We start from the raw sequence: 13,740 nt of genomic DNA on the forward strand, positions 1-13,740 counted from the left end.
GGAAACCATATACATATATGCGATTGTAGCCGGAACTGATCAACTTGACAAACAACGAAGTATATAATAGGCATTTAAATGTGCGGTTAATGTTTCGAAAGCCCACCGGCTTAACTTTAAACTTTCATGCAATTGTTTCTTTTGCTCAACGGTCTTGTAAACTTCCCTTAGTTTATGTAGCCTGGTTTTCATTGATGCAGCTTTGCTGAGTTTGCTTTCGTTTAGTTTATTAGCCCAAAGGGAAATCCAAACTAAACATCTGGGATGAATATTTTGGAATTGAATTTCGTAGTTATCTAACAGCACTGTTTAAATCCGTTGGAAGCAGCACAGCTTTATATACCAGTTTTCTATTGGAATCTGTCACCGATTGAGAGGTTTGTGTAAAATAAAACATATATGCCTAGAGCACTCGATGAAATTGCAGCTTTGGACACTTACGAAGGAAGAGAAGCCATAATTAGGAAAGCGTTACTATAAAAAGTACCATCTTCACTGTCAACTTAAAAACGATTCGTGCTGTTTTTAAAATATATTTTTGCCTATTCACGACAATAATCTGTCTTTTCCATATGAATAGTCAAAGATTCAAACGCTACAACATATTCCTGTTCTGCGTCACATGCGTTATATTATACTATAATAAGGGATCGGAATGTGTTGAGTAACACATTCAGCGCTTATGGTCACACTCAAGACTGCATAGATAAAACCATAATTATTTAAAACCTGAACAATTCTGCCACTCCCGTAATTGTCATTATTTTATTTTAGTGATCAAGAGGTCACGATGTTTTTTTCTAACGTCCACGGAACTTGCACCCAATTGTCCTTGTGTAATGTTCTTACAGGCATCCAAAATAACGCACTCTTCCCAATGCATGAATTGGTTTCTGGCATGAAGGAGGCGTGGCGACAGATTTGCACGAATTGTTCACAGAGGGATAAAATAAATCTGAACTGTGACCTACAATTTGTAAAACAAAAATGCGGTTAGTTAATTGGAAAGAGAAGTCCCAGATCAAGTAACACTGGCACTGCATGAAAAATAATTAAACGGGGCAGAATTAGAAATTAGACAACTGTCTAATACCCATTCAGAAATAAGAATGCCCTGGAGTACCAACCTTTACCTACTTTCAGCTGTTGTGCTGGGGAATGAGTGAAAATAAGTGGGGGTGCGAGTTCATTATCAGAATCTAAATAGATCCATCACTTTTATTTTACATGCACTGTGGAGCTGTACATCGTCTGAGCAAATAAATCACCAACTTATCTGGCAATATTTGCATCTTTTGCAACAGTTGAATACATTCAGGTCTGATGTGATGCTGTGTTCAAGGTCAGGTTTGCTAATCTGGCAGAGCTGGCTGATTTATCAATCCTGAATGGAAACGCTCAGGTAAATGAATCTCATGCAGCATGGTGAGTTCACAAACATTCGTTTGGAACACAGGATTAAAGCATTTGATCCTGTTTGACTATTGAATTAGATCATGGCTGATAAGTACCTCAAGTTATTTTACCTGTCTTAATCTTTGTTCTCGCTGCAAAAGCCAACAAAATAAAATCAACCAATCTTTTTATGTGTGAAATTTGAATTTGATCCTGAACATTGAACAGCTGAATGTTTCCTTTCCCTTGTTTTCCATGATAGTATACAGGAACAATATCAATCCCAATTTTTCCAAAGTCAAAGTAAATTTATTATCAATGTACATACTGTAAATGTTACCATATACTACCTTGAGATACATTTTCTTGCTGCCATTTACAGTAAAATAAAGAAATACTGTACAATACAATTTAAGGAAATAAAAGTACACATAAACAAAGGACAAACAACCGATGTGCAAATGAACACAAATTATAGAAAATGTTAAAAAATAATACCGAGAAGATGAGTTGAAGGGTCATTGAAAGTGAGTCTATGGATTGTGTAATCAGTTCAAAGTTGTGAAGGGTGAAGTTATCCATGCCGGTTCAGGATGCTTTCTTTACCTGGGCAGTTAGGAAACATTTTCATAAGTAAGATCCTAAGTATATAAAACACTTCAATTGAGAAATAAAGTACTCTTATCTGCAATTTGTTAATATCATGACTGATTTCAGTGGCAATCTCTAACACTATCTCCATATTCTTTCATTTCCCTAATGTCCAGAAATCTATAACTGCCTAGGATGAATGTAATTGTTGAACATCCACAGGGTAGAGAATTTCAGAAGTTCATCACTTTGTTTCTAAATGGTGTATATTCTGGAAATCACTCTCTGCTCAGACATGTGAAACATTTTCCTTGAAACTAGGCTGTTAACCCTATAAGAAATTACAAATCAGAGGAAATCTCCTCTAATTCTTCTAAACTCCAATAAATACAGTGTCAATCTGATCAATCTCTCCTCATTCAGCAGTCCCAACATTAATGCAATTTAGTAAATCATTGCTGTACTTCATCTTTGCCAACTATATCTTTGTATGGAGATCAAATTTAACAGAATATTCCAGTGTAGATTATGAAAGCCGTAAACATTGCAATGAGATATTCTTAAGTCTTTATTCAAATCCTCGCAAAAAAGGTTGATATATCATTTAATTAATTGCTATACTGACATGTTAGTCTTAAGCAACGTGTGTTAAGCACAACTATCTTTGAACATCACCATATTAAAAATGCTGCCCTAAAGCATAGGTACAAAAATCACATACATATACAACAAGCTTGATGCGACTGCAGATAAACTACAGATCAGCCAAATATTTTTTTTCTCTCAACTGCAGATTAAACGTCTGTGACACATGATGCATGTTATAATATTTGGAGATTCCAGAAAATCAGGTAAATAATCAAGGCTTCTTACATTGAGTTATTCCCAAAGAATTTGTTCATGATAGTTTTGAATATGCTCAGGCAACTATCGACAAAATATAATTCTAGCAGGAAAATGGTATCCAAATAAAGTCAAGTTATAGTTGCAGATAACATTGAAAATGGGCAGCGTCTGTGGAAAGAGATGAGCAGAGTTAACATTTCAACTCAATAATCTTACAGCTACTCTGGGAAAAGTTTGGGGTAAGCACATTTAGGATGTTACAAAAGTAGAAAGAAAGGAAAGAAGGAAAAGGAAAATCTGTGTTAAGTTGGAAGGCATGAGAGATTGTGTCAAACATGGATGATGATATGAAATGAAGGGGAGTAGTAATAGGGCAAGTAAAGAAACAAATGTTTCATATGAATGAAATGGGTAAAGCAGAGCCATTATCTATAATAAAAGGAAACAGTGCAAGCTAGAAATCTGAAATAAAAATGCTAAACAATTTATTCAATATTGTTAAACTCAACATCAAGTCAGGAAATTTATCATGTTACAAGAATGAAGATGCGGTGTTGTTCTTTGAGATTAACTCCAAACTGCACTGAAACTGACTGAGGACAGAGAAGTCAGTATGGGAGTGGGATAGATAATTAAAGTGCCAGTGATCATGGTAACAGACTAAACAAATCTGTTCTACAAGGAATATAAAGCATATTGCCAATTTGGGTTTGGTAGCAGAAGCTGCACAGTGAACAGTAAATAAGGTATAATTAGGGTTTCAGATTTTAGTTTTAACTGATAAAAATGAATAAAATCTACCTGGACATTTTTTCTTTATTATTCTCCAATTTTATTTTTGTCAGCAACATCTGGCAACAATATGGCACTTACATTGTCATTGATTTTACTTTGAGGATGCTGTATGCAGCTTTCAAAATGCTCATAGAAACATTAACCAAGCCTTTTTGTTTATGGTACTGCTGATCAGTGGTGCAAAAGTGATGGAAGAGGAGGTATTTTCTCATGATTACATGAGAGAAAGTGAAGGTCCTGTTGAAGGAAAAATTACAGTTCAAGTCTGATCTGCTATTAATGAGTTCAGTTGAGCTGTGCTTTATGGAGACTAAAAGTTGATGCTGTTTTTAAATGAAGTTTTATCTTAATAACCAAGAGTAGATAACTTTGCTGAATACAAATAATAAAAAGCTGAAAAACCACCCTAATCTGAATCAAAGATTAAAATTGTAAAATTCAAGTCTTAGTTATACTAAATTGAAAGATCAACAAGTAAGTTGTTGCTTCACCTGAAATGAATGTTTAATGACACTAGAGGGGAGGGGCAAGAAAGAAAAATATTGCTTCTCCAGTATTTTCTATCTTTATTTCAAATTTCAAACATATAGATTATTTTGCAATATGATACTTAAGCACAAGTTTACTTTTAGATTGACCATCAGAAAAGACAACCAATATTAGGGCCTGTTTTTACATTCATGTTCTAAAGCCTATCTCTAACGATTTATCCACAATCTATACTAAAGCTGAACAAAATATTTCTAAACAAAAAACATATGTGTCATGGTTACAATGGCATTATAGGGCTGGCATAATGATAAATGCAAAAAATTAGTACAGGAAATTCATATTGATTGATGTGTATTAATTGTTTCTAACACTTGGATGATTGTGAATCTTTTACTTTCTAAATAACAGGGAAAAGAACTCTATTCCATTTTCTAGATCTTTTGCTTGTAACTGAAAATCAATGGAAGAACAAAATTCAAAATCACTTAATGATCTGCCCATTGGAGTCTTTGCAGTTAGTTATAGTACGTCTAAAAAAGCTGTTAGCAACAAATGCAACAAGTGTAAATGAGGAACTGCTGTGTCCTGTGTTTCATGGAGACGTGGCTCATTCTGGAAACACGGGATCCATTGGTAAGATCAGAAGGCTTTTTGATTTGCAGGACAGACCAAACTGCTGATTCAGTGAAGGCGAAAGGTGGGGGTTTGTCTGTCATGATAAACTCATTGTGGTGCTCGGATATGTCACTTCTGTCATACTGTTGTTCCCCCGACTTGGAACATCTAACAATTAAGTACCAACTGTTTTACTTGCCAAGAGAGTTCCCCATGAACCTGCCCAGAGTTTACATACTGCCAAAAGCCAATGTTACCAGGCACTCAAGATATTGAAAGCTGCCATTACCAAACAAGAAACATGCAAATCACAGTCCCAGACTTCAATCAGGCTTGTTTGAAGAAATCTCTGCTGAATTATCATCAGCATACAACCTACAGCACCAGGAGCACCAACACACCAGACTACTGCTTCAATATGATTTCAAATGCCTATGGTTCCATGCCTTCAGGAGGGTGAACCCATGGAAAGCATCCAGCTCAAACAGAGCATCTGGCTGAGTACTAAAGACCAGTGCTGGTCAACTGGCTGGAGTGTTCACATCACCGATACCTTTAGCTTCTTACTTTGGCAGTCTGCTTCAGAGAGGCTTCAATTATACTGATACCTAAGAACATGGTAAATGGCCTCAATGACTATCATCCAATAGCTTGTACATCCACTGTGATGAAGTGCTTTAAGTGCTTGGTAATGAATCATATCAGCTCCTGCCTGAGAAGCAACTTGAATACACTCCAATTTGCCTACCAGCACAATAGGTCCACAGCAGATGCTATTTGATTGGCTCTGCACAACTCTGGAACATCCTGACAGCAAAGGGGCATAAATCATGAAACTCTTCATCAACTACAGCTCAGAATTCAATACTATCATTCCCCAAAATTAATCAATAAGCTTCAAGACCTTAACCTCAATACCTCCTTGTGCAATTGGATCCTTGATTTCACTGGACAAAAAAAATATTTTGCTTCCTGAATACTTCTGGGTATATGTTATGGATTTTGGGCTGCTGATCATGAAAATCACCATGTAATTTTTGATATCACCTATATTTGTTATTTCAATTCATAATTCATTCAATTAAAATGTTGCCCACAATGTAAACTGGGAAGTTTTCTATCTTGTCTAGGAACGCCTGAGCATGCTTAGGTAGGACAGGGTTTAGAAAGTCTATAAATTTCTGTGAAGGATTTCGATACTTGAGACAGTTGTTTCCCAGAATAACTGATGCCAAGATTAATGAAGGCATTTTTGTTGGCCCACAAATCAAACAGGTCATTAATGACAGGCAATTTGAAAAACTTCTAGTGGGACCAGAAGAAAAATCACATGGAAGGTGTACAAGGATGTTGTTAAAAATCTTGTGGCAACTACAGAGCACCAAACTATGTGCAGCTACTTAACAACATGCTTCAAGCATACAGAACCATGAAATGCAACATGTCACTAAAGATTCATTTCCTGCATTCTCATTTAGACCTTTCCTGCTAATCTTGGTGCTGTCAGTGACAAGCATGGTGAAAGGTTTCACCAAGACATTGCAATCATGGAGAAACGATATCAGGGCAACTACACTGCATCAATACTGGCTGATTATTGTTGGGTACTTAAACAAGAAGCCTCAGACACTGAGTACAAACAAAAATCTTCAACAAAATAGTTCTAGCTTAGTTGAACTATTGCAAAGCATTAGCATCATTATGCAATTAAACATATTATGTTTAATAAAAGTTAATTTCTTGTTTCTTCAAATTTCTATGTGATACAAGTAGTCTGAAATTATAATTGTGTTCACCTTCAAGAGGTGTATCATAAACAAAAAAATATTCTGAGGAAGCAACACTGTTTAAAATGCATGCTGTACAGCATTTCCTCACTTGCAGACATCTGTCAGTTTGGATTGGCAACATCTCCACAATCTCCTTCAGCACAGGTGCACCATTCATCAAAGTCTCCACCACACAAGCCATGCTCTCTTCTCGCTGCTGCCACTGGGAATAAAGTACAAGAGCTCCCACTAGCAGGTCGAGGAAGAATTATTACCCATCATCAAGCAGACTCTTGAATTAGTGGAGATAACTTCACTAAACTTCACCGGCCCTATCATTGAGCTGTTCCCATATCCTATGGACTCACTTTCAATGATTCTTCATCTCTTGTTCTTGTTATTTATTTGCAATTTATTTATTATTATTAATTTTTCTTTGTATTTGCACAGTTTGTTGTCTTCTGCACATTGGTTGTTTGTCCATTCTGTTGGGTTGTGTTTCATTGAATGTGTTATACTTCTTGGATTTACTGAGTATGCCCACAAGAAAACAAATCTCAGGGTTGTATATAGTGATATATATGTATTATGATGATAAATTTACTTTGAATTTTGAACTAAATTAGCATAAGGATTGGATGGCCAAAATCCTTGACGCCTTTAAATAGTGAGATGGAGTCACCATCACTTACATGTTAAGCCTTTTCTAGCAAGGAGGGAAGTTATAAAAACAAAAGAAAACCCTGTGTTATGTACACCTGAGATATTTGTAAAATATTTGTTCACAGGTTCCGTCATTTGGTTTTCTTTTCCTTCAAGAACTTTCTCTGTGACTGGAGATTTGGACTGAGAACCCCAAAATACAGTATATGATACTGGTATGAAATTTCTTTGAAGCAAAGGAAGAAACAAAGAAAAGATGCCAAACAGCTGAGCAAATTATATAACAGGGTAGGTTCTAATAATAGAATCATAGAGCACTACAGCACAAGAACAGGCCTAAATCAAACTGTTATTCTGCCTGGTCCAATTGAACCGCACCTGGATTATAACCTCCATACACTTCCCATCCATGTACTTATTTCCAATTTCTTTTAAATGTTGAAATCAAGCCTAACGCAACCACTCCTTCCAACAACAGCTTTTTACACTCTCACACCATCCTCCAGGTGAAGAAGTTCTCCCACAGATTCCCCTAAACATATAATCTTTCACCCGAACCTATGATCTCCAAGTCTAGTCTCATCCAATCTCAGTGGAAAAGGCCTGTTTGTGGTTGCCTTATCCATAATCCACATAATTTTGTATGTTTAAAACTGTCTTTTATACTGATAGACATTATCCATTAGTGATATGTCTTGGAGAATTGCTGTAATGAATCGTTTTAAAAATAGGCAGAACTTGAAAATCTGAACAATGGAAGCTGAGAAAACTTTGAAAGTGCTTAAAGCTTCAGTAAGGCAGCACATGAATATGAGACACTGGGAAAGCAGATGATAAGGTAAATAATATAACAAAAATAAAACATTACAAATTGAAAACAGTGATATTTAAACTGTAACATTCCCCTGTTAGACCATATCTTCACTACTTCTTCAGTTCTTACCACAGAAATGCAGGAACCTAGCAATGCTGCTGTGAAGAACAAGACTAACCCCTCTTGAATTAATTTTGAGGAAAGATTGAACTGTAAAAGTGCAAAATTAAGATCATGTTTTTAATATTATGAATCTTTCATTCTTTGATTAGTAGGGACAAATAACTTTACATCATTTTGGAGACACGGCCTTACAACAAAACAAGGATGAAAATAAACACTAAATTACATTCAGATATGACCATTACCAAAGAAATCTGGAGGTATAAGTCGTATGTCTGGATAGGCTACTGTCAACAACCCTAATATATGTAATTTTACTAGAAGAATGACATGTTCATATGTAACACATATATAAGAGAAACATCACACAAGTAAACAATTATTTTTGGTTTAACCAGATTTCACAATCACCTTTGACACAGAGACACATCTCAGTGTGATTCAATGCAAGGCTAATTGATAGATACAGAGCCAAAAAGGAAGGTGTATTAGAAGATCTTTCCACCACTAGCCTAACAAGAATACTTGGATGAACAAGTTACTTCTGTGGGACTGAAATTTTGGGGTTGAAGGATCATAAAGCAGAATATTTGAAACATTTAAACTATAACACCAGTACATATGGAGGGAAATGGATCAACAGACTGGTATGAACGAGATGTGTTTAGCAGGGCTTCGGATATGCTGACACCTACTGAGAGAAAAATCGAGAGAGTTTCGAAATGATTGAGCCAGAAGTGACAAAAGAATTTGGCAGCAGGTGGTGTGAAGCTACAGCAACAGTACCATCCTCAACTGAATTCACTCATACGACTGCTCTTCACCAGCTACTCCCCTCTTGCCTCTTTTCTATAGTGGCCCACATCCCCATCCCCTCTTGTAGCTTTACCACCACAGGAAGTACTGGCAGATTTTGCTCAGCACGCAGCAAAATTGTTTACTGGCAGTTTCCGGTGTTCTTATTATTTAATGTCATTTCCAGTACATAAGTGTAAAGGAGAATGAAATAATTGTTATTCTGGCTCTGAAGCAGCACACAAAAAACACAGTAAGATAAAAATAATGATAAAAATACACAGTAAATATAAATACATAGGATAGTTTTTCCATATATTGATTGCACATACAGTTGGCGTTTTCTTAAGCTGTTGTGAAAACTTTCAGGATGTTTCTCTACATTAAACATGCTTGTTGTTGAAGCTAAATTGTTTTCATTAAATTATGCAGCTTTGACACCGAGCAGCTAAAACCAAAGACAAAAACGATTGTTTCCTCAGCTACTTTCCCTTGTAGTTCAGTTGCTTATGACACAACACAATAAGAAACTGAGGGCTTTTAGCAGGTGTCTCCAATATTAAACCAGCTGCATCTATGCAATTAAAGGCAGCTATGAAACCAGTATGATAAAAAGATTTTATATAGTTCTGAAGCTTGAAACTCCTATCTTAAGGCCTGTTTTTTTTTCAAAATTAAGTCATTCGATGGGTGTTTAGGCAGGGAAAGGCTGATTTGGAACTTGTCAATGAGATTTTATGACTGTGTGTTTAAAAACATTAGCAAGTTCTGAAGTCGTATAGGTAACAGGATTTATAGATAGTGTAACAGTAATGATCTAAAAAGGTTGGGTAAGGCCATTTAACTATTGGAGGATTCTAGATATATATCTATTTACATTGAGTGGACTTGGACTTTTATTGCCTTGTTTGCTGACTGTAATGTTTCATGGGGAACATCAGTCAAGCAGCTGATGTAAGAAAATGATGTGGGCAAGGATTTACTACAATTAAAAATAGTTAATCAGTAACCGATTGCACTAGTCATCTTGTTTACTATCGTTTTATTGATTATACACCCACATGTCAACATCCAAGGGTTTCACTGTGCAAATACTGTACCATGATTGTGCGAAATGTTACACTCCTGTTGTGAATATACCAGCTCACCTTTGCCTGGTCGATAATATTTGTGCTTTGTTGTAAGTTAGGAATTGAATATTGATGTATTTATTAAAAGTATTAACAGTGCGGTTGAACTTATTCCTCTACGGCTTATCATGCAAATCATCCGGTTTCTCTCACACATATAGTAATTGAAAAGAACAAATAAAGTTAAAGTCTCAGGGTGATTAGATTTGAGCTCATTGTGCATTTTCTGATCTTTTAGTGAATATAAAATATTTCTAACTAAGTATTGTTCATAAATGCAACAGCTTCTGAAGATGCTGGAAATCTTGAACACCACACACAGTATGCTGGAGGAACTCAGCAAGTCAGCAGCTGTGGTGGAGAACCAACAGTCGATGTTTCGGGCCAAGACCTTTCATTCGACGGTATTATTTGGGATCCCTATTCGCCCTGAGGTGCTCCAGTAGGGGAAGGTAGGACATCACAGCTATTGGTGCTTTCGAATTTAAGCAGAATTTGTTCAGCGACAAATATATCTGACTCCACATGACAATGTATACGATTTCACCTTTTTAGATACCGAGGTATGCAAATACTGTATTCACTTATAGCAAATTCAGAACACATGTAAAATACATTCAGCGGCCACTTTGTTAGAAATTTAAAATTCTGTAGTTTATTAGAGGGTTCAGAAATACCTCTAATACCTAATAGAGTAGCCACAGAGTGTATGTCCGTGGTATTTTGCTGCTGTAGTTTGCCCAGTTCAAATTTTGAGTGTTCAGTGGCACTCTTTTCCGTACCACTGTTGTAACGAGTTTCTGTCTCCTTCCTGTCAGCTTGAACCAGTCCGGCCATTCTCCTCCAAACACTCTCATTAACAAGACGTTTTCACCCACAGAACTGGTGTTCACTGAATGGTTTTTTTTTCGCACCATTCTCTGTAAACTGTATGTGCATGAAAACCCTAGGGTAGGTGAACTAAAGTTTCTAAGATACTCAAACCACCCCATCTGGCACCAACAATCATTCCACCATCAAAGACACTTAGATCATATTTGTTCCTCATTCTGATGTTTGATTCGTACAACAACTGAATCTCTGGACCACGTCTGCATGTTTGTATGCATGGAGCGGCTATCACATGATTGGCCGATATTTGCATTAACTGAGCATTAACTGGTGTACCAATAAAGTGTTTACTGAGTCTATGTAAGGATAGGCAACTCAGGTATTTCATCTCTAGTTGGATATGCTTGGTGGTCCTTTGTTAGTTAACAACATTATTTTTAAACATTTTCACGCCAAAGTTTAATGTTCAATGTAAGTTTATTATCAAATTACACATACGCTATCATACACTGTATTACCTCGAGATTCATTTTCTTGTAGGCATTTACAAGAAAAAAGAAATGCAACAGGATGTTACGGAAAACTGCACAAACAGACAGAGGCTGACACAACTAATGTGCAAAAAAAAAACGACCAGCACAAACTGAGCAAATAAAACCAACACGGGCAACATGAGTCGGTGAAAGTTGGTGCGTAGTTTGTAGAACCCGTTCAGAGTAGTAGTGAATTAAGTAATCCTCGCTGGTTCAGGAGCCTGATGGTTGTAGGGTAATTGCTGTTCCTGAACATGTTGATAGAGGACCTAAGGGTCTGTACCGCCTTCCCGGTGGTAGCAGTGAGAAGAACGGAACCTGAATGTTGCGGGTCGTTAATGGTGGACGCTGCTTTCCCGCGGCGGTGCTCCATGTAAATGTACTCATGGCGGGGAGGGCTTTGCCTGTGATGGACCAGGTTGTATCCACCACTTTCTCTAGCCTATTCTGTTCCTGGTTATTGGCGTTTCCATACCAGTTGGGATACTCTCCACGGTGCATCTATAGGAGTTTGTTAAAGTGTTTAGTGAGACGTCATAACGCCTGCTAAGTTATCTCAGATCCATCCAATAAACAATTTGTACACCAAAGTAAAACCAGAATTAGATTTACTATCACTGACAAATAACGTGAATTTGTTGTCCTCGATGGTGGGGAGGCTTGTGTGTGGGGGAGCTCCCTCTGCAGCATCCTGTGTATTGGAGACTCCGCACTGGGCTGTGACACAACCATGCAAAATGTTGGCCCCGAGACACCTATGCAAATTTGCTGGAGTCTTTGGCGACATACCAAATCTCCTTAAACTGCTGGCATGCCTTCTGTGTGATTGCATCGACATGTTGGACCTGGTATAGGTCGTCTGAGATATCGCTGCCCAGGCACTCGAAACTGCTCCCGCTTCCCATCGCTGACCCTGTGACAAGGACTGCGACATGTTCCCCCATCTTCCCCTTTATGAAGTCCACATTCAATTCCTTGGTCTTGCTGACGAAGAGTGACACAGCTCCACTATCCGATCTATTTGTTTCTTGGAAGTTTCCTCATCGCCATCTGAGGTAACTACCAACAACAGCCATGTCACCAACGATGGCGTTTGTGCTGCTCTCAGACACATGTGTCCAGAGAAAGCAGAGCGGTGGGCTCACCGTGCATCCCTCTGATGCGTGTGTTGATAGTGAGCGACTACAGATCCACGCTCACTGCAATCTCCGAATAAAAAGTCGAGGATGTAGTTACAATAGGAGGCAGAGAAGCCCAGGTTGTTGGTTGTTAACACCGAGGGGATTGTGGTGTTCAACACCGAGCTGAAATAGACTGATGGTGAGATTGTCATCGCTTAGACGTGGTGCGAAAGGCCCGAGACCTTGCTCAGGCAGGAGCGAACTCTGGGCATCGCCAGCCTCTTGCAGCACACTTCATTAAGGTAATAGTGAGTGCCACTGGGCAATAGCCATTGAGACAGCTCCCCCTACTCTTCTTGGGCTCCACACTCTAGCCAGCGGATTGGCACAGGTATCTGGTACCCTGCCAGATCCACCATCGGGCCTGACGCATTGCTGGGGTTCACCTCTTGAAGGATGATCAGACATCAGCCACCGAGACAGGGATCGCAGGGTCACCGGATGCGCAGGCGAATTCCACCTTACGCTGCTAAAACACGCCGACCTTCATCGGGGACTGAAGCATCCAATTATAACCATGTATGCTGTTAGGATTCGCCTTATAAGAACTAATTGATGCAAATCCTGTCACAGAGGTCGTTCATCCGATTGTGTCTCTAGCTTGACTCGGAGCTGCCTTTTCGCTCTCACAATGTCCTTCGGCAGATATGCCGGGGCTTCTTGTGGGATTTTGGATCGTGGGTCTTAAACATGATACACCTAGCCCTCGGCAGTATGCGAATTTCCTAGTTCATCTGGTTCGGGAAGGCTTGCTATGCTCTTGGAGGAATATTTTCGTCCATATAGTCAGTGGCAGATGTAGATGTTCATTTAGATCTGAAGATGAATCCCTGAACAGGATCAAACCACAGATTTAGAGGTCCTGTAAATGCTCCTCCGCTTCCTTTGACAATACCTTCACCATCCTGAAAACTGGGATCGCCGCCGTCAGTCTCAGCCTATTCGCTGGCAGTAGAAGTACAGCCAGGTGATCGGACTTGCCAAAATGGAAGCATTCTTGATCCGGTGCGTTGTCTCTGGTCCCGCAGGTGACATGTTGGTGGTAGTGTGTCAGAAACTTCTTTAATCGAGCCCGGCTGAAGTCCCCGAAGACCATCGGGAAGGTATCAGACTGCAACGGGTTAGGTGGAAGAGAACTGTATTTTCCCTGCTGACCTTGCGCTTCGA

General features: G+C 38.4%; 1 long non-coding RNA gene across 3 annotated transcripts in view; it reads left to right on the forward strand.

Annotated features, from left to right (window-relative positions):
- The window catches only part of LOC132396735 (uncharacterized), a 57,981-nt gene that overhangs the window by 30,573 nt on the left and 13,668 nt on the right, over window positions 1-13,740 (forward strand). The window contains exons 2-4 of one of the 3 annotated variants that reach the window (XR_009513092.1): window positions 2,780-2,837; window positions 7,292-7,454; window positions 10,313-10,480. This is a non-coding gene — a long non-coding RNA (uncharacterized LOC132396735). The remainder of the gene's footprint in view (window positions 1-2,779; window positions 2,838-7,291; window positions 7,455-10,312; window positions 10,481-13,740) is intronic. The other 2 variants (XR_009513093.1, XR_009513094.1) reach the window with 2 other exon arrangements.

The sequence above is a fragment of the Hypanus sabinus genome, chromosome 7 (assembly GCF_030144855.1).
Source record: "Hypanus sabinus isolate sHypSab1 chromosome 7, sHypSab1.hap1, whole genome shotgun sequence".
Taxonomy (NCBI): Eukaryota; Metazoa; Chordata; class Chondrichthyes; order Myliobatiformes; family Dasyatidae; genus Hypanus; species Hypanus sabinus.